This window comes from Chelonia mydas, chromosome 1 (genome assembly GCF_015237465.2).
Source record: "Chelonia mydas isolate rCheMyd1 chromosome 1, rCheMyd1.pri.v2, whole genome shotgun sequence".
Lineage (NCBI taxonomy): Eukaryota > Metazoa > Chordata > Testudines > Cheloniidae > Chelonia > Chelonia mydas.
In genome coordinates this window covers 235067788-235094915 of record NC_057849.1, presented here as the reverse complement: position 1 = coordinate 235094915, position 27128 = coordinate 235067788, and the positions used below count along the sequence as shown (strand labels likewise).

Sequence of the window (27128 nt, the reverse complement as noted above, 5' to 3'; positions counted from 1 at the left end):
TGAGGACCTGCTCCATGATTTTTCTGGAGATTGAGGTGAGGCTGACTGGCCTGTAGTTCCCAGGATCCTCCTTCTTCCCTTTTTTAAAGATGGGCACTACATTAGCCTTTTTCCAGTCGTCCAGGACTTTCCCGGATCGCCATGAATTTTCTAAGATAATGGACAGTGGCTCTGCAATCACATCCGCCAACTCACATCCGCCAACTCCTTTAGCACTCTTGGATGCAACGCATCCGGCCCCATGGACTTGTGCACGTCCAGCTTTTCTAAATAGTCCCGAACCACTTCTTTCTCCACAGAGGGCTGGTCACCTCCTCCCCATGCTGTGCTGCCCAGTGCAGTAGTCTGGGAGCTGACTTTGTTCGTGAAGACAGAGGCAAAAAAAGCATTGAGTACATTAGCTTTTTCCACATCCTCTGTCACTAGGTTGCCTCCCTCATTCAGTAATGGGCCCACACTTTCCTTGACTTTCTTCTTGTTGCCAACATACCTGAAGAAACCCTTCTTGTTACTCTTAACATCTCTTGCTAGCTGCAACTCCAGGTGTGATTTGGCCTTCCTGATTTCACTCCTGCATGCCTGAGCAATATTTTTATACTCATCCCTGGACATTTTGTCCAATCTTCCACTTCTTGTAAGCTTCTTTTTTGGGTTTAAGATCAGCAAGGATTTCACTGTTAAGCCAAGCTGGCCGCCTGCCATATTTACTATTCTTTCTACACATCGGGATGGTTTGTCCCTGTAACCTCAATAAGGATTCTTTAAAATACAGCCAGCTCTCCTGGACTCCTTTCCCCCTCATGTTATTCTCCCAGAGGATCTTGCCCATCAGTTCCCTGAGGGAGTCAAAGTCTGCTTTTCTGAAGTCCAGGGTCCGTATTCTGCTGCTTTTCTTTCCTCCTTGTGTCAGGATCCTGAACTCGACCATCTCATGGTCACTGCCTCCCAGGTTCCCATCCACTTTTGCTTCCCCTACTAATTCTTCCCGGTTTGTGAGCAGCAGGTCAAGAAGAGTTCTGCCCCTAGTTGGTTCCTCCAGCACTTGCACCAGGAAATTGTCCCCTACATTTTCCAAAAACTTCCTGGATTGTCTGTGCACCGCTGTATTGCTGAGGAAACTACAAGTCTGATAAAGGTAACTGCATAGATGTAATAGATGAAATAATTAAGAATGGGTAATTGGCAGATCTCAAATAGTCATCAATGGGGAATCATCATCAAATGGGGATGTTCTAGTGGGGTTCACATATCAGTACTAGGCCCAACCCTATTCAACTTTTTCAGCAATGATTAGGAAGTAAATATAAAATCACTGCCAATGAAAATTGCCAGCTGAAGCAAAAACAGGCGGAATAGTATATAATGAGAAGAACAGAGCAGTCATACAGAGTGATCTGGATCACTTGGTAAGCTTAGCCAATTCAAACAAAATGTGTTTTAATATAGTCAGATACAAAGCTATACATCTAGGAACAAGGAATTAAGGCCATACCTTCAAAATCGGGGGTCTGTATCCTGGAAAGCAGTGACTCTGAAAAGCATCTAGAGGGACATGTAACTAGACATGCGCTCCCAGTGTGATGGTGTGGCAAAACGGGCTAATGGGATCCTTGAATGTGTAAGCTAGAGAGGTAGTGAGTAGGAGTAGGGAGGTAATTTTTACTTCTATATATGCCATCGGTGAGACCAGTACTGGACTGCATACAATTCACATTTTAATACAGATGTTGAAAAGTTGCAGAGGGTGCAGAAAACAGCCACAACAATTATTTGAGAAAATGCCATACAGTGAGACATTTAAAGAGCTGAATGTAAGTAGTTAATACATAAAAGAAAATTATGAGGTGACTTAATTACAGTATATAAGTACCTTCATGGAGAGAAAATATGGGGTACTAACGGGCTCTTTAATCAAGTGGAGAAAGCCATAACAAGAACCAATGGCTGGAAGCTGAAGTCAGACAAATTCAAATGAGAAATAAGGCATGCATTTTAACCGTGAGGGTGAACAGAACAGGGAACTGGTGGATTCTCCATCTCTTGATGACTCTGGATCAAGCCTGGATGCCTTTCTGGAAGATATGCTTTGGCCAAACACATTATGCTTTAGTCATAATAATTTATTATGCTCAATACAGGGGTAACTGGGTGAAATGTAATGGTCTATGATTACACAGTAGGTCAGACTAGGTGATCAAATGATCCTTTTGGGCCTTAAACTCTATGAATGACTCTATAAACTTGTGAGTGTACACTTTTTTTATTTATTCTAAATGTAAATAAATAATAACATATATGTTGTAATTACTTTCAGTATCCATTTAGATAATTACATTCTAAACTTTCCCCTTCTGTTTCAATTGGATGCTGTATTCTTCACTTCCTGTTATATCCTATTGCTGTCTGCTATTTTGGATGAATGCTGCCTCTTTTGCAGATGTGTTTGGTAAGGAAGAGGCTTTGCCTTACCATTTTTGATTTAAACTTGCAAAGGCATGGGGCATTTTATTGACAAGGTTGCATCTTGTAAGAGTTTTCTCCTAAATCTCAGTTTTTCATTACAGAACTGTGCTAAATTGCTGTGCTTACTGTAATTAGTGCTATATATCACTAATGTTTTAAAAAAAAGTTAAGGTTGCAAAGTCAAGCACCCCAAAGTTTGGAAATGCCAGAATTAAGGTTGCCTGCGCAATCTTCATTTTTCTGTTATATGTATCCATTATGATACAGTCTTTAATTATGTGATCATATACTATTTTTTTCCACAGGACCCCTGCCTCATTCAGTGCACAGGATGGATGGGGCTCACTTAATGAGCAGCTATTCAATTTTTTTTATCCTCATTGTCCAGTGTGTAGCCCTCGGCCTTGTTTACTGCAGACTATTCAAACCCTGCTATGAAGACAGAATTGTTAATTTCCATGTGTGATTTTCTGTGGCATTTATCAATAGGGAGTTGGAGTGTGTCACAAGTATTAACAGATGTATCTTAATGTCACCCCTGTGAGATGAGTAGGTATTATCATAGACTGGACACTGAGGCACAGAGATATTAAGGCCAAAAGTTTCCACTAATTTTAGGTACCCAATTTAAGATCCCAGGACTTGATTTTTTTTCAGAGGGCTTCGCATTATATACTCTGTATATGCAAAGCACAGCTCCCAATGACTTCAACTGCATCTGCGAGTGCTCAAAACTTCTGCAAATCAGAGTCCTGGCTCTCAAGTCAGGCACCCAGAAATAAAGATCATGCTTACTACATTTACATGCAGTGAATGAAAAGTTTGGTTTTCATGACTAGCCTAGCACCACTTAGGAACTCTGTGGCAGAGGCAGGGATAGAATCCAGTTCTCCAGGGATGCATTCAGCAGCTGTAAGTATAAAACCACCCTTTTATCTTCCAATTTAGTTTTGGGTGGGCCTACACTCACTTGTCCCCATTACTTCAAATAATATACACCTTCCAACTAATGCAACAAATGAAGCAGAGGTACTACAGAATTCACACTCAGAAAAAGTCTATTTTGTGCACTGAATGAGGCAGGGGTCCAGTGAAAAAAATAGCATGTCCTCATCAAGAGGGAAAGTACAAGTTAAAAATTACTGAGACGTCTTTAAGTCACCAGGGCCTGATGAAATACATCCTAGAATACTCAAGGAGTTGACTGAGGAGATATCTGAGCTGTTAGCAAGTATCTTCAAAAAGTCATGGAAGACAGGATAGATTCCAGAGGACAGGAAAAGGGCAAATATAGTGTCAATCTATAAAAAGGAAAATACAGACCAGACCGGTTAACTTTGGTACCCGGAAAGATAATGGAGCAAATAAGCAATCAATTTGCAAATACCTAGAAAATAATAAGGTGATAAGTCACTATCAGCATGGATTTGTCAAGAAAAAATTATGTCAAACCAACTTAATAGCTTTCTTTCACAGGGTAACAAGCCTCGTGGATGGGGGGAAGAGGTAGATGTGGTATATCTTGACTTTAGTAAGGCTTTTGATTCTGTCTCGCATGACCTTCTCATAAACAAACTAGGGAAATACAACCTAGATGGAGCTACTCTCAGGCGGGTGCATCACTGGTTGGAAAACTGTTCCCAGAGAGTAGTTATCAGTGGTTCACAGTCAAGCTGGAAGGGCATATCAAGAATGGTGAGACTTAGGAATCTTGGGATTCTTTCCAGGTTCTAGAGGGGTCCCGTAGGGATCAGTTCTTGGTCATGTTCTGTTCAATATCTTCATCAATGATTTAGATAATGGCATAGAGAGTACACTTATAAAGTTTGCAGCCGATAACCAAGCTGGGAGGGGTTGCAAGTGCTTTGGAGGATAGGATGAAAATTCAAAATGATCTGGACAAACTGGAGAAATGGTCTGAAGTAAATGGAATGAAATTCAATAAGGACAAATGCAAAGGAAGGAAGAAACAATCAGTTGCACACATACAAAATGGGAAATGACTGCTTAGGAAGGAGTACAGCGGAAACGGATCTGGGAGTCATAGTGGATCACAGGCTAAATATGGAGATATTTTGGCTGAAATTGTTCAAACATATTTAGCCTGAGGTAGACACACCTGTCATGGGAAATTTTAGCCTGAACAGTTAGAGTTTGATAAAGTTATAAGCAATTGAAAACAGGTTCTGATAATCGGAAGTGCTGGGCAGCCTTAATATTAGGCTGCAACCAGTCATGCCTAAAATAATATCTGTGACTGGAGATGTAGATTTTTTAAATTAAGTTTTTCTAAAAAGAAGATAAGCCAAGTATCTTTTCTAAGGTCACTCTCCTTTATGTGAATCAGTAGATCATTTAAATGTTACTAAACATTCACAAATAGTTTTACTTCAGTTTGTATTTTTCCTCTTGAGCCATTGGACAGCATGGAAGCAATAATCAAGACAATCTTACAAAGAGAAATGTATCTCATGAGAGTCTCAGCAAGCAAAATTTTAGATAAATAAATCAACCTCTTCTGATGCCATCAACCTGTGGCTCTCACAACCCACTGCAAGGGCATTTGAGGCATTATTTATGGATACTAAAGATCATTTCCACTAGGCACATCCCTCTGAAATGACCACTTACGTGTACTGTAAATATTCTAGGTACTTCAAGCTTCACTACGACACTATGTCCTGCTGTCTCCTTAGCTGGTAGCTTAAGATAGCTTTCTTTATATTTTACTTGGAACCCAGGAAGCCAAGGCTGGGCATTGGCTAACAAATAACACATTTGCCTTCACAGATTTGCCTATTTACAACTAATGAATCACTGAGTGATGTGCTAGCCACTGTGTGCAACTCAAACTGTTGTTCCACTGAGTGGTGAAAGCTCATACTGCCCCCACTCAGTACTTCACAAGAGCGCCATGGAGTGAAAGATGTGTGACCCTGGCACAATCCTTTAAGTGGGTGCAGCATGTGCTCTTGGTCAGATGTACTGACTGGTTTGTATGAGTGGACATGGCTACACCTTCTTCCTTACTCCTCTTCACTCCCTTTGGTGTAGGTAGTTGCACTAGCCATATGCTCAGGAGAATACAAGAACTAAGATTGGGCTTGGCCCCTATGTGGAGGTGTACTCTTTGTGCTCCCATATAAGGGCCATCACCCACCCTTGTGCTCTGATGTTTAGGAAGGATGCAGTCTAACCCCTAAACCTTTATAGAGCGTGGTGAACACGTTAAGTGATGCTAAGTGATTGGATGAACTTGGAAACTGAATGGTATAGATGAGTGTAGGAACTATAATAGGATATTTGGTTGCCAAGTCCAGAATACAATTGTGGGTGGAAAATTCCACTCAGAACTGAGGTTCTGTGTCTGCACTAATGAAGTTTAAGGGTTTGTTTGACATGGGCTCTTAGCAAGACCAAAAAACCCTCCCATTTTTAATTAAACAAAATGGTTGAAAGAGGCTTCCTAAGCCCTACTCTGCAAGGATTGTCACCCGTTTCGAAATATAATGTCAGATATACAGAACACCATTTTAAAAAGATGATTTACAGACCTGTAACCAAATTAGAACAGTGATATCCTCCTTTTGTATATGTATGTTTCTGCTGAAAGTATCTAGAGTCCCTCACAGTACTTCTACTTTGTCTGTTAAATTATATAATTTAAAGTGTTACTGATAATTACAACAATACACAAGTCCTGCCTGAACTGTTTCACTGGAGACAGCCTGGGCGAATTAAGACCAAACCATACCAGCTGGTGTAATAGGTCAGTTCTGAATTTGACTCTCGCTCACACTTGTAACTTACATTTAAAATCAATATTGGTTTATTTTGTGCAAAACTTTTTGGTTTCTGGCAAGCAGAGAATGTTTTTGTTAAAAGAAATGGGCAACCCCATTCTCTCATCTCCCCCGGCACAAAAATAGCATATCTATACTTAGACCAATAAAGAATGCTCTGTAGATAAACACATATTGTAGCGGTAGAGTATAAGGATTCTATTAATGCTTTAGTGATATCTTCAGTGGGGGGAAAAAAAAGCAAAAAAAGCAAAATGGATCCTCTGCTTTTACTCTGCCAGTTCTGTACTGAAGCAGTGTTGTAACAGCTGCTGTCTTTTTTTTTTTTTTTTTTTCCTGTCGGCATCACTTGCTGTATTGTAAGCGAAGAAAAAAAATCGTCATGACATTTCCCTCTTTTCTCTCTCTTTCTGTCATTCTTTACTTTTTTTGTAAAGAACAGCGTGCCTCCTTTTGTTACTGTTACGATGTACCTTTACCTTCTAACTCCAAGACTGAGTCTGAAATGCAATATGAAAATTTCAAATGCAACTGAGAAATATTAGCTTTATACCTCAGAAAAAGTGGCTTTAGCAGTATAGCTGAGAAATTATTGAATGTTATCGGTCATAGTGTGATTCATGATTTTACCACTGTGCTCTGAAAAGTTGCTAATACAGCTCAGAGCTTTTGTACCATATTAGTACTGTCTGTGTGAGTTTAATTCCTAACACTTTGGTCTATCTAAGCACTGTAATTATTTGTACACCAGCCTCTTGAATCTCCCTCCCCCCACCCCCCCCCCCCCCCATCATCTAAGCATACCATACATGCAGTAATTTGAGTTACTATTTTTATTTTGGTATATCATATGGAAACGTTCTCACAAAGGAAAAGATGGCTGAAGGAAGAAATGAAAATTTGGAAACTGCATGCTCTGCATTTTGTATGTATTCCCGGCCATACACCCATGTAACTCTCATTAATGCTAATGGGATTTAATACACTCTGCAAGAGGAAAATATCCTCATTTATTTTGCACTGAATCGAGTGGTAGTAAAAGTGCTGTATTGACAATCCTGGCCTCCTCTTATTTATCCACAGAACAGGCTGTGTAAGTGCAAGCTTCTTCATAGAGCCTGGTATCTCAATCCTGTTCTGGAGGGAGTGTCTGAAGGACAGTTCAGTCTCTTTTCAGTCCCTAGAACTTCTGTTGAGACTGCCATCACAGGGGCCAGTTTTGTGGTGGGAACACCGGTAAACTAGGCCTCAGCTGTCAGATATTAAATTTAGGTCAGATTTGGATGAGTGATGAAAGATTCCAATAACCGATTATAAATTGCACATGTACCTGGAAACATATGGCATCTATTGCACTTGATTCTCCAAGCCTTCTACTAAGTAGGACTAAAGATGGTTGAAAATTTTAATTCTGAACCTTTCTTCACTGGAAAATTCTGTTTTATTAAAATTGAAACTTTCTGTGGAATTCTGTCAGTTCTGATGAAATTGTATTTACAACCCCTCTCCCCCTCTGGGGGAAAAAAAAGCATTTTGATAAGGTCCTAATGAAATGTTTTGATTTATCTTTTTTCATTTAGATATGAATTGTTTATATTATACTAAAATTATAACTCAATATACAATTTTTAAAAGTTGAAATTGGATTAAAATATTTTTCTTTTATCAAAAGGGAATGTTTGGATTGACCTGAAATTAAATTTTCTAAATTTGTAGTGGTAAATTTTGACATTTCAGAATTTTTTTTTCTAAATTGGAATGGAAACAAAACTTTTCAAAATTTCCCATAGAAGGGAAATTCTGAGTTTTGACCAATTCTAAACAGTAACTTTTTCTATGAGTAGTCTCAGATTTAAATGGGACTACTCTTGGAAAAAACTACTACTCAATAAGTATAAGAGTGTCAGAATTAGGCTCATAATATTTTCACAACATGTGATTTAATTTTTTATTGTTTGTGGGAGTATCTTATAGGCAGTAGTTGTGCAAGGAAGAAATTATTTCAGTTAAATAGGCTCAGATATGGAAGCCAGTTTACTGCTCAACTTCCTAAAAGAACTGCATCATAGTTAAAAATGAGCATTTCTCTTGAAATCTAACTGCATATACCGGGGTGGCCAAACTTACTGGCCCTCTGAGCCACATATGATAATCTTCAGAAGTTCGAGAGCTGGGGCACGCCTGCTGGGAGCCAGGGATTGGGGCTTTCGCTCTGCTCCTGCTAAGCCCTGAGCCCTGGGAGGTGCGCCTTGCAGAGCAGAAGCCCCAAGACCCCTCCTCCCTGCTGGGAAGAAGCCCACTGCAAGGCAGAGGTCCTGAACTCCCCCCACCCAGTCTGGTAGGTGGAGAATGGGGAGGAATGGGTGGCTCCGTGAGGTGCATTTTAATGGTAAAAGAGCCGCATGTGTCTTGTGAGCCACAGTTTGGCCACCCCTGGCATATCCGTTCAGTTAATCTATAACTCGTAAAACTATCAGTAATATTGCCTGAGAATATTATAGTATATAATATTAATTTTTTGTTAGTTACCTATCCAGCTGCCAATTTTTTGTAAGTGTTACTGTGACCAATACTTAAACAGTAAAAATCGTCCATTGCTTTACTCGAAGACCCTCCTGCTGCAGTTGTGGATGGGCTTCTCTCCACCTAGAGAGTGGTTTTCATCTTCAGATGCTCTCTTAATGCTGTCATTTTCAAAATTATATTATTCGGAGAGCTCTCTTCCAAACGATAGTGCTGTTGGTAATTATCTTGTAACAATTCACTAGACAGAGTGTCTGTTTTTGAGGCTATTCAATACTATCACTTTTTCTCTTCCCGGCTGGCAGGCAGTAGCATTTTGCAGAGAATATATTGCTTATGTAGGTGGTGCCAGAGTGTACATGTGCCAGCAGTGGTTTCTAAGCTTGCTACAACTCAAGCTCTTACTGCAAATACCCTTGGACTCAGTCAAGGTTGAAATAAGTCCCACGCTGCGGAAGTTCACTTTCTGAGTTCTACTACCAAGGAATCCTGTGCTGGATATGTCTACGAGGACACCTAAGAGAAAAGTAAGGTTGCTATGCCGCCTCTATAGAAGGTTGCTATGCCGCCTCTATAGAACTGAAATTAGGCATAGTGTGGGGTTTTATACTTTGCTCTGAAGCATTCAGTATTGGCCACTCTCAGAGACAGCATCCCAGCCTTCTTAAACTTCTGCTGTGTTTAGTACGGAAATAACTATAGTCTGAGGAGCCCATTAATGCACAGCACCGGCTTGCTTTAAAGAAAAATAGTTTGTGAATTCCTCTGAGTGAACAGCTTTTGCTTTCCCTGAATAGTTTCACTCCATCTATCGTTTCTGTGCTGCTGACTCACAAATCTACCTTTCCCTACCTGTTCTGTCTTGTGCTATGCAACCCTACACGTGTCTCCAATATCCCATCATCCTGGACAGTTTGCCCCCAGCTCATCCACAAAATGGCTGAAGCTGACCTCTGTTTTCTTCTTCACAATCTTCTCCTCTTCCATCTTTCTTCACTGGTTTTGACAACGCCATCACCCTCACTGTGTCTCATACTTGCATCCTCAGTGTCATCATTGACTCCTCTCCCTTCTGCTCCTTCTACTTCCTTGCTGTAACCAAGTCTTGATGCTTCTTCCTACACCATATCTAGAAAATCCATTCCTTCCTGTTTGTCCCCAAAGGATCATCCATGCCCTGATTATCGCCAGCCTCAATTACTGTAATGTTTCATTCCCTGGCCTCTGTTATATTCATGTCACTCCCTTGCAGTACATTCATAGTATAACTGCTAAACTTAACTTCCTCAGCTGTGGATTAGACCAAATCATTCCCTTCTTCAAATCCCTCCAAAAGGCTGACTCTTGTTTATCAAGTTTAAACTTCTTGGCCTTGACTTCAAAGCCTGTGCTGCTCTGCTCTGGCCTACATATTTGATTTCCTTTTTTATCATGTTCTTGTTTTGCACCTTCTGGTCTACCAATGATGTTACCTTGATGCTTTATTTATTTCATTATATCATTGCTGTCTTTGTGTCTTTTTTCATACTGTCTCCTATTGGTGGATAAGCCTTGAAATTCCCACGTGTCAGACCCACAATCTTTCCTCTTTCAGATATTTCTTAAAATCTCACTTGTTGCATGAGAATCACATAAACACAAAGAGATAATTTCAGCAACATGCCATAATTTTACAGGAGGGGGACTACAGAAAATGAAAGTAAAAATTAAAAAGGTCCTGAGTAAATACCATGCTTTGGGTCTCCCATTGCTTCTTATCTAACATTTGTCTTTTAGTTCTGTAAGCAAGTCAGGTATTGTCTTTGTGTCTTGTATAATAACATGCATATTGTTGATGATTAGTAGCTAATAAATAGATGGTATTAGACATGGTGCACAACAAAATAAAACTAAAATATGTTTTAAAAGTTAGTTAGATAATATTTCTTTTGTTCTCTATTATCTCCCTGTAGCAGTCACCACTTAGGTGGGCCCTTAAGTCAACAAATACCCAAATGAAATGTGAGACCAAGTTATAAAGTTCAGATCCAAACTTTACCAATGTGTGGGGATATTAAAATGAAGGTTTTTGTTTGTATAGGGACCACCCCAAAATTACATATCTGGATGCGGTCTTCGCTAATGTTAGGGGTGGTTCTCTTTTCTGATGTCTACACACCAAAAAGTTGTTATAATGATTGTTACTTTGGAACTTTCACTTGGAGAAGTTTAGATTTCCTCTTTGTTTGCTCGTAATGACACTTCATGTTTAGGCAGGCTTCCATTGCAAGCCTTATGGTTACATTCGTTCTCATGATAAGACAAACTAGCGCTTTTACTGGATGAATGGTATTGTATCTTGTAGACTTTGAGAGGGTTGTTTGCCAGGCTTTTGTAACTCAGCAAAACAGTTCACTTCCACTCTACAATTTATTTAATTAATGCTCTTCATCTCATTAGTAGGGATCTATCTTAGCCATCTACCATTATACAGTAAATTGCTTTAATGAATTCTATGATTCTCTCAAAATTCCCAATCAGATGAGAGGGCCTGCTAATATAGTAAGTCAAGAAAGTGCAGCTTTGGAGATTCATTAAATTTTATTTCTTCTGAATTGTCTCTGAAAACTCTGAAGGAATCACAATGCTAAAAGGAGGTCATTATTAGACTTTCTAGCTAGAGAAGAACCTGAACTACAAAGTTCAGTTCTGGATCTGAACTTCCTCAAAATGTTGAGATTTGATGTTTCTCTTCAGCTCATTATAGATGTGGGACCAGCTGCAAAGTTCTGAGGAATAGGGTGCTCAGAGTCTGAATTTTGATTTGGGTTCATCTATAATGATATAGGGACAACTGTGATCCCAATAAAATCATATCAAAACATCTATTGGCTTTAGTGGGAGCATGATTTGGCCCACAGTATGTTTGCATTAAAGGTGCAGAGCACTTTGAGGAAAATAGAGTATAAGGTGGACAGTTCCGGGATATTTGTTCAATTTCTTCACAAAATTTACTTTTTTTTTTTAACCCCTCTTCCAGTTAAGAAAACATTAGAACTGGTCATGAAATGGTGGGAGGAAAAAAGGTCAACTTATTTTTGTTAACAAAGAAATGACAAATATGTTCTGACCAGCTAACAAAAATAGTCAAGACATGGAAAAAATTTTCATGGAAAAAAAAATTCCCACTTCTTTTTATGAAAATAAATGTTTGGATGGAAGGTTTATATGTGTTTCAGGTACAATATTGTGACCGTTCCAAATTCTAATCCAAGCTATGCTCTTAACATGCGGTAGAGTATAACCTAGGGCAAGTCTCTTCACTTCTTTTCCTTTGTTTTCCCCATCAAAGAAAATAGGGTAATCACCTTTACCTACAGCTCAGGGGTGCTTGGGATTAATTAGGTAATGTTTGTACAGCACTTTGAACATATAAAGCACTACCTGCTTGCTAAGTATTATTTTGTTGTCAGCAGTTTCCTCTTTGAAGGGCAAGGCACTTACTAAAGGTGGCAACTGCTTCTTATTTATTGACTGAGCTTCTGTATAAACTGTTCCTGGGGTGTGATCAGATCTTGTGTGTCCAAAAAACAAGTTTCCATATTTTGACATGATGATTTTTGTGCAAAGTTAGGCCACCCCCTGAATCCTGGTAGTGCATGTAAATGTGCTCCAACATATATACAACTTAGTTTTCAATTAATAAAGCAGCTGCTCGGACATGATTTCACTGGCATGATTGTTTTAAATCATGAACATTTTCAAAATTCTTATTTTAACATGAACCAAAGTATTGTTGACTTTATGCCTCTAGAGTTTTAGCAGTCTCCTCCACATATGTTGTCCTTAACATGCTTGAATCAAACCTAATGTACTCTCCTTTACACAAATAATTAAGTGATTTTATAGTGTCCATTCTTCCCTCAAACAAAAACAAAAAAATGACAGGGCTCTACAATAAGAGCTTCGTACTCTGGAGTGTTGCAAGATCAAGCTGTAGTATTTTGGATCATTAATATAATATTTTATATAGTTTGGTGAGGAGGCTAGTCAACTTTTCATCCCCTTCATTACTGTTTTTGTACACTCCTCCTTTTCTCAAGTTCAGTTATACTCTGAAGAGGGACTATTTAAAAATAGCACCATCTTGCTGAGTAAATCTGCTCTCTGTATATTCGGAGTCATAGCTACCAACTGTAGTGACAATAATAATAATAATATAATGTTTTGACTGGTTTTTGCTCTTCTCAATACCGCAAAGTTAACACTGCAAAGGAGAAGCACATTTTGTTCCATCTTGTGCATCATCAACACAATTGTTCGCTAGCCTACAATTGGTTACATCTGTGCAACTCCAGTGAAGACACCACGGTTGCACAGGTGGTCCTGTGAGCATCATTTGGCCTGCAGATTCTTTATTACAGGTAATGATGCACAAGATTGCAAGAACTTATGCTTGGCTCCTAGTGACTGGGTTTATACGACAGGCAGGAGAAAAAATCCTTTTACTTGTAAACTGAACATACCTGGTCTGAAAATAATTGAGAAGGAATAAATATGGAACCCCACAATACCATTCTTAGTAACTTTTCAGAGTAAACCTGAACATAAACCTTCAGTATGAAGACAGAGATGAAGATTATAGGTCAAATTCTGTGCTGGTTTACTTCTCTGCAGTCCCACTGAAGTCAATGGTGTGCAAATCAGCAGAAAATTTGCCTCTGTCCAACTTTCCCACATACACAAAAATACATAAGCAAACATAGGTGCCGGGGGAGCTGCCACACGCCCTTGCTTGAAATGGTTTCCATTATATACAGGGTTTATAGTTTGGTTTAATGGCTCTCAGCACCCCCACTATAAAAATTGTTCTAGCACCTCTGTAAGCAAGTCAAACAACTGCATTCCCCTTCCGCTCCTCTCAGTACTGCATACTTTGAGCTCTTTGATGCTCTTCATTCTTAGGGTTGTAGAATGATGTTCCAAGTTATAGTATAATTTCCCTTCAGCAGCAGGAGACACACTGCAGTATATTATGCCCTTTAGCTAAAAGAAAAATTGATTCTGTCATGTATAGGTTTATATCTCATCTATTTTTTTAAAGGAAATTTTTAACACTTCTTATAAGACTAGGGGAGGAAATAATAAAATAGTGGTACACATGACATGATTCTATCGTCTAAGGAAGATTGTCCTTGTGGAATGAGAAATTCAGAGGCAAAGCTAAACAATAGTTAAGCTGCAGGTTTGTTTTCTTTGTAACAGGATAGTTCCATAGCAATTACAGCACTGTGTGGAAACAAATGCTAGGGAGCTAAATGCAGCATATGTCAAGGGTATGGTACATCTTACTTTCTCAGTACTGAAATTTTGAAAACGATTTCTCCGCATAGGGCCAACTATGGGGCGCAGATCATGTGGTGGTAGAGGGCATTTTAGCCTGAGAGGGCTGTGTACTACCTCACTCTCTAGATGAAGGATAGCCTTTTGGCTAAGTCCCTGGACTAATCAGGCCATCTGGGATCTATTCTCAACCTTACCTATTTGATACTATCTGAATTCTTTGTGCCTCAGTTCCTAATCTGAAAAACTGAATAATATTTACCTTACCTCAGTGAGGTGGTGTGAGACCAAATTTGTTAATGTTGATGAGTAACATGGAAAGCCCCGTAAATAAGTAAATTAAATATTATGCTGCACTCCTCACCATAATATCTGAATGCTTGGTTAGAATGAGTGGTGTTGGTAGAGAAGGAATCTTCTGCTGATGGGGCTCTGATTTTTTTCCTCTTGATAACAGCTCAGTTTTGGAGCTGATAGTTTGGAAGATCCCTCTTTCAGTTATGAGATCTGTTAACAGTGTTGCCAAGTCTTACGTTGTTTGATGTTTTACTCAAAGCCTCAGCTCTTGGAGTCACTGGATTTCATTGGAATCTCAGCTTTCATCTGAAAAAAATTAAGGTATTAGCCCTCTTGGTTATGTAGAAAAAGCATGAAAATATGAACCCTAAAAGCTCAAAAAAGTCAAATAAAAACAATCCAATTATTAATTGGTAAAGTCTCATGATTTTTAAGCCAATATCATGATTTTGGGGAGGCCTGTCTCATGATGTTTCAATGCTGAAAATACTCCATTTAAATTTTCTACCCTGCAAACAGACAGCAGTGGGACAGAGGGGAATTACTCCTAGCTGGGGGGCTAGGAAGACATTGCACATTTCCAGTATTTCCCCTGATGTCACTCCCTCTGTAGCTAACCATAAATCAGACTGGGTGGAATCTATATCTCCATCCCTGGGAATGGAGAGGAATGTGGTAATATCCTCAGTTCCCAGTTTCCAGTCAGGTGGTGCCTTAGATTTTATGGCTGAAGAGCTCAGGTGGGCTGTGCAGCTCTAGAAGATGTTGCTCTATAAAAAGTAACTAAGCCAAGGATTTGGTCTGCACTTCATTTAAATATGGATATATATCATGAAAGCTAACTTGGCAAACTTTGTGAAAAATGAGAACTGAGCAAACAATTTACAACAGATAATTTACCAGACAAATTTAGTCTTTCTTCTTGTGTAACTTGCAGGAGGAGGGCTGGATTAAGGCATAGGTAATACAACCCATCTGTAGATCCCCAGCTCCTAGGATACACAGTGTTACCAGAACCTCAGCTCTCATTTTAAAAAGAGTTAGTTTCTAGTAAATGGTCTTCAAAACATGACTTGAGGGAAACAGATGCAGGTAAGTCTGCCAAAGTCAGCAAAGAGCCTGAAACACTAGCTCTGAGAGGAATGAACTGGCGCACACATTTTACAGAAATGTTAAACTGGTTGCACTGGAGACGTTCCTTCTAACACCGTCCCAGCAGGGATCACTTGGGAGGCTGTTCTGCTGGGGTGGTGTCAACAAGAGCCCCACAAAGGGGTGGGTGGAGGCTGCATTTTCTGTTTTCTGGACAGACCCCAGGTTGCTCGAAAACAGGGAACACACAGTGGTCTGGGAAGGCTCACCATGCTCAAAGATGAGACAAGGTGGGCTTCCAGCATATGGTTCTTGTGTAGTAAGCCCTACCATTGCCACCCCCAGAAGGGTTAGGCCACAGTGCTGGAGGCAAGGCCAAGGGGGTCACCTATGTGAGATGTGGTTAGGGCCGTAGGGCCAACCCTGTCTATCAGCAGATCAGGATTCACTTAAATGTATTTGTTATTCAGGGTTATTTTGCCATTTTTTCCCCCTCCTCTACGAGTTGATCAGAGTTCCTTTCCTGTGGGGCCACCAAACAGCTGATGAGGGAAGAGTTCCTTGCAAGCTGCTAATTAGAGGAAGTGCCAGATGCAGCCAGCAGAGCTAGCCAGAAGCTCCTGCAGGCTGCACTCAGAGGGAGGGGAAGGAAAAGTCCCCTCCCTACAGCCTTAAGTACATGACATGGCAGGAGGCAGAAAACACCCATCAGCCCCCTCCCAGGGAGTTAGAGGAAGGTACTGTTAGAAGGGGATCAAAAAACCACTGCTGGGGAAATTGGATACAAATGGGGGCAAGGGAGGAGACCTGGGAAATAGAGATGGTTGGAAAAAAGGTGGTTTCATCTGTGGAAAACTTTGACAAAAAGTTAATTTTTGCCTCAATTTTTTGTAAAACAATTCAATTTTGGCAGAAATTTGAGAAAATGAAAAATGTTTGCAGGAAACAAAAAAAATTTGATTTGGCAAAGCTGCCATGGTGCCTCATCCATTTATGTTTTGGCTTCCTCATGCTCCCACTTCAGGCTAGGTTCCCTGGTTGGACTACATCTTCAATGATGCACTATGGTCTCCCGACTTGGTGATGAGAGGTAGTACATCATAGTAGTCAAGGTGCATCATGGAAGATGGTGTCGGAGAGGAATGGAGACATCTGGCAACCAAACTGCAGCTCCCACGAGGCACTGTGGCAGCATTGCCAAATCAAAATAGAATCATAGAATCATAGAATCATAGAATATCAGGGTTGGAAGGGACCCCAGAAGGTCATCTAGTCCAACCCCCTGCTCAAAGCAGGACCAAGTCCCAGTTAAATCATCCCAGCCAGGGCTTTGTCAAGCCTGACCTTAAAAACCTCTAAGGAAGGAGATTCTACCACCTCCCTAGGTAACGCATTCCAGTGTTTCACCACCCTCTTAGTGAAAAAGTTTTTCCTAATATCCAATCTAAACCTCCCCCATTGCAACTTGAGACCATTACTCCTCGTTCTGTCATCTGCTACCATTGAGAACAGTCTAGAGCCATCCTCTTTGGAACCCCCTTTCAGGTAGTTGAAAGCAGCTATCAAATCCCCCCTCATTCTTCTCTTCTGCAGACTAAACAATCCCAGCTCCCTCAGCCTCTCCTCATAAGTCATGTGCTCTAGACCCCTAATCATTTTTGTTGCCCTTCGCTGGACTCTTTCCAATTTATCCACATCCTTCTTGTAGTGTGGGGCCCAAAACTGGACACAGTACTCCAGATGAGGCCTCACCAGTGTCGAATAGAGGGGAACGATCACGTCCCTCGATCTGCTCGCTATGCCCCTACTTATACATCCCAAAATGCCATTGGCCTTCTTGGCAACAAGGGCACACTGCTGACTCATATCCAGCTTCTCGTCCACTGTCACCCCTAGGTCCTTTTCCGCAGAACTGCTGCCTAGCCATTCGGTCCCTAGTCTGTAGCGGTGCATTGGATTCTTCCATCCTAAGTGCAGGACCCTGCACTTATCCTTATTGAACCTCATTAGATTTCTTTTGGCCCAATCCTCCAATTTGTCTAGGTCCTTCTGTATCCTATCCCTCCCCTCCAGCGTATCTACCACTCCTCCCAGTTTAGTATCATCCGCAAATTTGCTGAGAGTGCAATCCACACCATCCTCCAGATCATTTATGAAGATATTGAACAAAACGGGCCCCAGGACCGACCCCTGGGGCACTCCACTTGACACCGGCTGCCAACTAGACATGGAGCCATTGATCACTACCCGTTGAGCCCGACAATCTAGCCAGCTTTCTACCCACCTTATAGTGCATTCATCCAGCCCATACTTCCTTAACTTGCTGACAAGAATGCTGTGGGAGACCGTGTCAAAAGCTTTGCTAAAGTCAAGAAACAATACATCCACTGCTTTCCCTTCATCCACAGAACCAGTAATCTCATCATAAAAGGCGATTAGATTAGTCAGGCATGACCTTCCCTTGGTGAATCCATGCTGACTGTTCCTGATCACTTTCCTCTCCTCTAAGTGCTTCAGGATTGATTCTTTGAGGACCTGCTCCGTGATTTTTCCAGGGACTGAGGTGAGGCTGACTGGCCTGTAGTTCCCAGGATCCTCCTTCTTCCCTTTTTTAAAGATGGGCACTACATTAGCCTTTTTCCAGTCATCCGGGACTTCCCCCGTTCGCCACGAGTTTTCAAAGATAATGGCCAAGGGCTCTGCAATCACAGCCGCCAATTCCTTCAGCACTCTCGGATGCAATTCGTCCGGCCCCATGGACTTGTGCACGTCCAGCTTTTCTAAATAGTCCCTAACCACCTCTATCTCTACAGAGGGCTGGCCATCTCTTCCCCATTTTGTGATGCCCAGCACAGCAGTCTGGGAGCTGACCTTGTTAGTGAAAACAGAGGCAAAAAAAGCATTGAGTACATTAGCTTTATTAGTAAAATAACTGGTTTGGGCCAAAATATTATGATCTTTGGTCAAACTTTTCTGTGGAAAACAGACTTTTTTTGTGAAAAAATTAATTTTGTTGAAAACCCAAGTTTCTGCTGAAGAACAGTTTTGATGAAAACTTTCAACCAGCCATGCTAGGGAATATAGAAGCCAGGATGGAGGACAGGATACAGGGAAAGAGTGTTGAGTGGAGATACAGTATTATACATATGTACATATGGGCAAAGACACATGCAGGTCACAGAGCCAGCCTAGTAGAGGTAGACTTTAGGGAGGAGAGGAACTGAGCTTTTCTATGAAGCCAGCTCCATGTCCCAAAGTGTGTTATAAACTATATACCACACAAACTTTAAGCCAGGGACATGCATCATCCCTAAACTCTGTGGGCCTGTTCTGTAGTCTTTATTTTTGTAAAGGTAACATTTTAGGTTAGCTTGAAAGCAAAGCAAACTAAGATTTTGGAGAACATACATTGGTTATTTTACTTTATTTTTGTGTGTGTGTTAAACTTAAAAAAACATTTAAAAATTTAATTTATCACAGAACCCCAGGGGCAGGAACCACATGTCACAGGTAACCAAATTACAAGTCCACAGGTTATGAGATCAGAAACCCCTAGAGAAACATTTAGCGGTATGTTTACTTAATATCTAACAGCATGTGAAGTTTATTTATTAATATGCCTCCAGGTTTCTCTCTAATCCCACTTCTCAAAGATGCTCACACATAGATGGACAAACCAGAAGGGGGTGAATTGCCCTGGTACTATTTTCATCTAATAGAATAATATATCTGTAAGAGAAAAAAGTAAAGGTACTGTCGGTACCTTTCTGACTTTGACAAATCTGAAGTCCTGTTTTGCACAGAAGCCTGTTGTGCGTGTTTACAGAGCATCAATAAACGCATGCGTAGCAGCTTTCCTTAAGGTTATGGATCTTTAAGGAGGAAGGGAATTTATTTTTTAACATATCCAGAAGAGCAGTTGCTTTCACTTAGGCAATGAGGGAGAAATGTACCCATCCTCACACCAAGCCTGAGTAACTGGACTTGGTGCAAGAAGTCAACAGAGTTTGGCAAGGTAAGATTCACCCCTTCAGCATATTATCAGGTCACAAGGCTTCAGCCCAGCCCGACAGAGCTCCTTTTCCAGCCCATGAGCTAGATGAGTGGAGATTGCCAAGTCATACTCCTTATCCAGGTGTTGAATCCAGGCACTAGTGGATACCTTTGCCTAACTCTTGCCTTCCACCCACCCCTCATCTTAAGCAGTCAGGAGATGCAGCGGCACTTGTGTCTCTGTTCTATGCAACTTCCTTCCTGCTCAGTAAATCTACACTACAGGGGATGCAGTGTGTCCTGGAGGATAGAGCACAGGCTTGGGGCTCAGAAGGGCTACATTCTATTCCTGGCTCTGCCACTGGTCTGCTGGGTGACCTTGGGAAAATCATTTCACCTTCCTGTAACTCTGTTTCCGTATCTGTACCTTTTGTAAAGTGCTTTGAGATCTACTGTTGAAATGCATTATCTAAGAGCTAGGTCTTATTTATTACATGGCTTAAGTGGTGCGAAGGGCCTTGTACCAGCTCTTTGTGTTTGGCAGAATTGTTTCTGCCACTGTGAACACTTAAGTTATCACATTGAAACAATAGATCGGTAGTGTTGCAGCATGGGTAATGCTCCTTCTATCCTATATGAGCTATATAGCGGATACCTAATTTATTGTCATCTTCTGTTGTGTGTATCTCTGTGTGTAATACAAAGCATATAATAAACCTGAAAATTAAAAGTGAGGGATATATTTTTATACTCTAGTTAAAATATCAAAGCTTCAGAAATTTTAGAAAATGGTGAGCTCTTTCCCTCTCCTGTGTCAAGGGCTGTTACGAGACTAGGTGCAGAGACAATCTGGACAGCAGCAATCTCAAGACAGATTCCATCAAGTTCCTATCTGTTAGAAGCTGCAGCGCTTGCATTTGGATTCAATATCTAACAATAAGGTGGTATTTTATAAACATTAGTGAGCATGATTTTGCACTGGTCAGCAGAGGTGAAAAATAGGTACTTTTGGAAAACAAATAAAAAAGAAATTGGAGCTGTCTCAATAACTCGTGCAAATTGTAAATTTCCCAAAGTTGAAGTCTTTTGCTCTGGCATAAGAAATTAAAGCTGGCAATTACAGTATGGAGGAATCATGGAAGCTGGTTCTGCAGGCAAGGGCTGAAAAGTTACTTGACAGTAGTAATAGTCTTTTATTATGTGCAGCATTATACCCTTTGTATATTTAAAAGATTCCTTTTCTCCTCTCTGTTGCACCAGAAAGGAATTACCTCATACATTTATATCTGGAGTTTTCTGCCCCTTTTCATGTTAGACATGTCCTTAATACACAGAAAATGCTTATTCTTTTATGTGTATCTCACAGTTCTGGTCAACTATATTCCCCTTCTACAGTCCAGCAAAGGTATTCATTCTAGGCTTCCGGCTTCACAACTGTTGCCTCACTCGAATGAAAACCAGCATCTCTCTCCCTTCTGATCTTAGTATTTCAAGGCTGCACAGTCCCCTTGACTATTCTGTGATTTTTCTTACCAGAAGACAGACTGTCTAAATAGGCCTTCTTGCTTTCTCTTCAGAGATTAATAATAGTATAATTGCCCACAGTTACAAGTTACTGCACAGTTCTTTCTAAGCAAGCACATTTTATTCTTAAGGTAGAAGCATGACAGAGAAAACATAATAAAAACAATAAAAGAACCTACATGCATGCTGTCAGAAATCACCCCAACTCCAACGTGGGCTCTGGCAGGTGATTAGTTCTTCATGCTTCACAAAGGGGTCTCTTCTGTGACCACGAGTACATAGTAGCCTCAGCTCAGAACTAGCACACTCATAGTTTGGAGGGTCTTTGATCTGGGGCTTCCAGAAGCAGCTAATCGGTAGACAATGGAGTTTTCTTCTCAGGGCATAGCTTCCAAAGGCCTCCCAAGTGCCTCCTAGGAAACCCACTTTGTCCCAAACAATTCTTTGAGATGCATAACATTTCCCCGGGGTTTACATTAGTCACACCTCCTAGAAAAGTTTCATACAATAACATAGAAACAATTTCATTTTTAATACAATGGACCCCCAAAGGTATTAAACTTAATTCAATAAAGTTTATGCAGGCCATTGCAAGAAATTGCCCTCTGTTACAGTGTACTCCTGTGGTTAGGAGGAATACAGAGCCCAGGCTGGCAGTCAGAAGTTCCTGGATTCTGTATTCAGCTCTGCCACAAGCTCTCTTTGTGAGCTCTCTGTGCCTCCGTTTCCCCATCTGTAAAATAGGAATGGCAATTCCCTATACACAGGGGAGTTGTGAGGCTTAGTACACTAATGCTTGTTGGGTGCAATAAGTAGCACAGATATGCCTATAAATTTCAATATTCTAGTTAAGGATGTCAGTATTTCTATTATAAAACCCATTTTTCCAGAGTCTGAATTCAGTCCTCATTAACATTTAGCACATTCTGTCTCACCCCAATGGTGTAATTTGTTTCAAACCATAACACCTGTCATCCCAAAACAATTCCTAAACAAAAGCAAACATTTTTTTAATGTAGGTGTCCAAATCTAGACACCTAAATCCTTATTTAGGCACCTAAAGAAGGGGTCTGATTTTCAGAAGTGCTGAGCAGAATGTAATTTGGCTGGGATAACACATATAATGTAACCCTTCTTGCAGATAGTGGCGTGAGATTTTTAAATACCACAAATAGTCTGGAGAACCTAGTATTTTATCTCTTATTCAAAATGTAAAGTATAAATATAGGCAGGTCGCCTTGGCACCGATATTTAGTGTGATTCCTTTTGTAAGAATATTTTCTTGTGTGTCCTCATTTTCCATCTGTTCTTGTCTTTCATAAATTTCAGAATTCTCATCCATTTGTCCTTGATGTCAGCTTCTAGCCCCATTGTCTTCAGTCTTCACAACATATTATACCTTTACAAAGAGCGTTAAGATGTTGGAAGAAAAGAGGCTATGTTAAAACAAACTATGTGTATAAGTATCAGGGGCTGGCTTCCCTTCCCCACTTCCTTTTTAAAACTTTGTTTCAAAATTAGAAAACAGTACCATTGTAGATTTACCCTCAAAGACTAATAATTGTATTTGTTTGAGATAAAATGTATAAAATAATTATACAAACAAATTGTACAGTATTCAAAACTAAATTATTTTAGTGTTTAATTTTAATAATTTAATGTTAAATTTGGAAAGTGTCTGCTCACTGTAAAATAGAAATGGTTGAAAATTTTCAGTGTTTCAGGGATTGTAGATTTGGAGGGTTTTTTGCTGGTTTTGGATGTGCTTTGGCAGTGGCCAAAATTTTTAAAGTTTTAAATTTTAACAATTCTTCCCAAAAAATGTTTAAAAAAAGTTTCTGCATTTTTTAACCAGTTCTATTATGACAGGTGCAGTGCAGATCAATGTTTCCACTTTATCGAATAGCCACTTTTAAATAGAATCCGGATCTCTTAGAAATGTTTGTTGGGAAGAAGGTGAAGCATCAGGAAGATGAAGCGCATAGGAACCCTTTAGAGGACCATCTGAAAGGAAAAGGAAGGCTGTTAGAAAAATGCCCAATAGTTAGAAAATGTACTTCTTAATACAATTTTACCCAGTTCGGTTGAAACCATGATCAGCCAGTGGTTTCTGAGCTATTTTATCGTTGTGCTGGGTATTCCTGTTTTGGGTCCCAAAGTCATGAGTATTGCTTGTTTCAGCACAAAAGTTTGGTATCCCCTCCAGCCTGGTGGCTGCATGCTGATAAAGGGACTGCTTGACAGATATTTTTCTCACTGCTGTATCTAGGACTGGAGATGACCACAGCTAAAAATATTACAGTGTGGGACTTGAGGATGCAGAACTGAGCAATATGAAGGCAAGTAGCTTCTGGAAAGGGGACAGAGCACAGATAGATGGCAAGATAAGACATAGAATTGAGTGCCCCAGGGGACTGTGGGAAGCTATTGGCAGACCATCATCTATCATTTGTTGTGATTGGTCATGCCTTTACATTTTCATTGCAGTCATATTGAGTTTGCAAAAAACAAGACAAGTTATACCTCAGAGTGTGGTAGCTGCATCATGGTATGGCACAGTTGAGGGATGTTGGTGTCTGAACACTGAGCTTGTTAAGAAAATGTGTGACTCATAACAAGTTAAATTTCTAGTGAAGACAAAGCTAGAGTCTTAAATGGTAGCACAAGCCATGCAGAAAATTGGTTCACCTTGGAGGGGGTCAGGAAAACTGCTCTTGGCACAGTTTTCAGCTTATTCAGCCAACCCACACTGTCCCAAATGGAATCCATTGTAATTGCCTTTCTTTTAAAGAAATATCTTCAATATGTTTGTGCATTCTTAAATATGTATATGTAACTGATCTAGCTTCGGGTGACAGTGGGGTTTGAATCTTGGAACCGTGAGCATTAAAAACACAAACCTCTAACACTCGAGCTGAAAAATTAAGTTCCCTAACTAACCGCAGTGGCTGACTCCTACACCTCCTATGTAGACCAGCCACTAGATGGGGACAAAGACCCACACTGTCCTAAAGTGGGTTACACATACAAAGAGCTGTGGATGGGATCATACTCAGAACAGCTAGCTCATCCCGCTGCACAGGCCGTGGCAGCTACACTTCTGTTTTTAGTATGCTAGCTTAATCAGGGCTACTGCTTACTCCTTAAACTGTAAACAACACCTTCCAGCTCCAGTGTTGATATAACCTTAGTGGCACGAGGAGTGACTACAGTGCTCTGCTCTTAAATCTTTTCTGGCTGCCATTTTTATATGCAAATCATAGGATGCACAAATGAACAAAATGCAAATTGGTGAAGTTCTGTAACTGGAAGAAAGGCTCAGTTTAAAAAAAAATGAAATTATACTGATAGTTGCACCAAAATGCACATTTACATGTTTAAAAGGCTTGAAATACTCAGTAAAATACTTATTAGATATGGGGTCAAATTTATCTTTGGGGTCAATCCACTGAAATCAGTGATGAATTTGGCCTAAAATTTGCATAAGACTTTAGAGCTGCTAGGAAATTTTCTGCCAGCCCCCATTCTTCAACTAGTTCCATTAGGCATGTACCAAGTACTGGCCACATTTTTCAAAATAGGTCTCTGAATACATATTTAGGAAGCCTTAATAAGTGGCCTGATTTTCAAAAGTACTGAGCACCCAGCAACTCCCATTGAAGTCACACTGGGGGCTCCTAGGTGCTGAGCAGTTTTTAAAATTAGGTCACTTAGTTGCCTAAATACAAATTCAGGAGCCCAACTTCATACATCCATTTTTTTTCACATCTTGGCTTCTATTTTCAGTACCTGATATCTTGGCTGTTGAATATTTCATCTGACTAGAAGTTGTCACACAGGTTTCTTTTCTGCATTGCCACAAAGCAACTAAGTTGAAGTCAACACTTTTCATTTCCATAAGACTACCCATTTAAGATTCTCCATATGCTTTTGAGCATCGATTATAGCCTCATGATATCACTGTGAAATATCCTTGTTTTACAGATGAGGAAGCCGAGGCATAGATAGGTTAAATGAGTTGCCCAAGGTTGCATAGGTAGGTGGTGGTAAGTGTTGAATGGAACATAAGCCTTCTGACTCCCAGTTCTGTGGGTTAACCACAAGACTATCTTTATATATTAATGACAGACTGGTCTTACAGAAGTGAGGGATTTCATTATTCATTTCATTATCTTGCTTACTGAGCTGTGGTGTCAAACTTCAAGAAAGGGAGAGGGACAAAGAAGATTGTGTGTGTGTGTGTATGAGAGAGGGAGAGAGAGAGAGGATGGGTGGAGAGAATATTCTGGCACTGAATTGCCTCCCTCTTTTGTCTTGTTGCTGGAACAAGCAATGGGTAGATCAGATGATGATTTGAGAGGGAGTGTTATCCTGGGTCAGTCCCCTTTTCCATTCTTTCTATTATGGCTATATCTTGCAGCTCATTTCTGCCATTATTAGTTTTTATTGACAAGTGCAAAGAATCATAGCTATCCAAAATTCAATATGGATAAGGAAAATGTGGGAGGGGCGGGAAGGAGGCTGATCTTTGTTTCGTAGATGCCCTCAACTTTCCATTCTTCTAGTCAGTCAAAGTAGCTGTTCTCATTCCACTGTATGATGAAATTCTCCTCAGCCCCTGTTACTTTCATCATGCTGAAATGAGAGAGTTGGAACCTAAGCAACCATCATAGAATCCATGTGGAGACAAGAATGCAGCTACAGAGGACCGAGAATTGGAATTGTTTATCTATCGCTAAGGAAACTTTATATTTTAAGGTACTTCTTTGTCAAATGTCATATTATTTGCAGTGTGTTTGGCCTACAGTGGCAGGAAACCTAAAAGATAATCTCAGTTTTACCAGTTGCCTACTGGGGAAGATTCTCCTTTACCTCAAGGGGTGGAGCTGCTTGCTTTGGAATCCGTGATTTGTCAGATCCAGTCTCAAGAGGGCCTGATTCCTCAGACTATGAAGTAGCATGTCTGAGTCAGCATAATTTTACTACGATTTAGGAATATACCCTTGTCTACTGAAGAATCTTTTCAGATATAATTTTACATACTCCATATCAAGGAAAGCAATAGGACATGGTTCTATACTGTGTAAATGTGTTTAAAAAGCCAGCTAGCATGAGAAGCGAACAGGCTGTGTGCACATACGTATACATCACGACTGGTTACAGTGAGATAGAGGACTCTAAAGGATATCAACACACAATGGACTTCAGTTGCATTGTAAAGTAGTAATACCAGAAGCAGTGGCAACTTGCTATCACAAAGTAAAACTCAAGTTGAAAGCAAAGAACAATTTTCGCTGAAAATGACAATAGGAGGGGGAACAGAACTGGGAAAAAGAAGTCCTCAGTTTGTAACCCACACACCTCCAGAGTGTGGTGTTCTGTCCCATCTAGCGGCACAGAGACCAATTAGAGATTAATGAGTCTGCTCTACAGCCTTAGCTAAGGGCCAGTTGGCTTTTAGTTCATGCAGTAGAGGCTCATGCACTAAGCTCCAGAGATCTCAGGTTCAATCCCGCCTGCCGATGACCGGGAGTCTGTCGGTGTTACAAGTTTATAGGAGAAAAGTTAAAGCAGGTAACAGCAAAATGAGCTACATCTGTGTGGTTCTGTTGCACAAGGGGGGCAGAATGCATAGGGAGTTGTATCCTCTTCATGGGGGCTTACAGAGGGAGGTTTTGGGGGCCAAGCTATGAAAACTTTAGGGTGTAGCCAATTAATCCATTGATTGAGGGGAGGATTGATGTAATCCTGAACCCATACTAGAGGCCATAAAGAGACGCTGCTGCTGTCTCAAGGCCTCTGAAGGAGAAGTCTGTCCTGCCTTCACCTCTAGGAAGCTCTTCTTACAGATTGTGCATTTACCTGGGCTGTGTGCAGGGACCAGAGTTTGGCCCTCTATAAAGACATCTGCGTAGAAGATGGGACGTTGGAATCAGTGACTAAAGAGGAAGGTGGTCAGACAAATGAGGATTCTAAAAGCAACACAATTAATGAGCTGCTGTTTTCCACCTTCCTTTAACAAAAACAATGAGATGAAGTATACAAGATGAATTCTGGGGAAGGATGAATTGCACGCACTGTGATACCATTGCTAGTTTGTCTGCAACAGGC

General features: G+C 40.5%; 1 long non-coding RNA gene across 2 annotated transcripts in view; it reads left to right on the top strand.

The window, feature by feature from the left end:
- LOC122462236 overlaps positions 1-27128 on the top strand; it is a 60970-nt gene that overhangs the window by 11200 nt on the left and 22642 nt on the right. Inside the window, exon 2 of one of the 2 annotated variants that reach the window (XR_006284672.1) lies at positions 25633-25775. The exons of the other annotated variant lie outside the window; for it this stretch is intronic. This is a non-coding gene — a long non-coding RNA (uncharacterized LOC122462236). The remainder of the gene's footprint in view (positions 1-25632; positions 25776-27128) is intronic. 2 annotated transcript variants of the gene reach the window in all.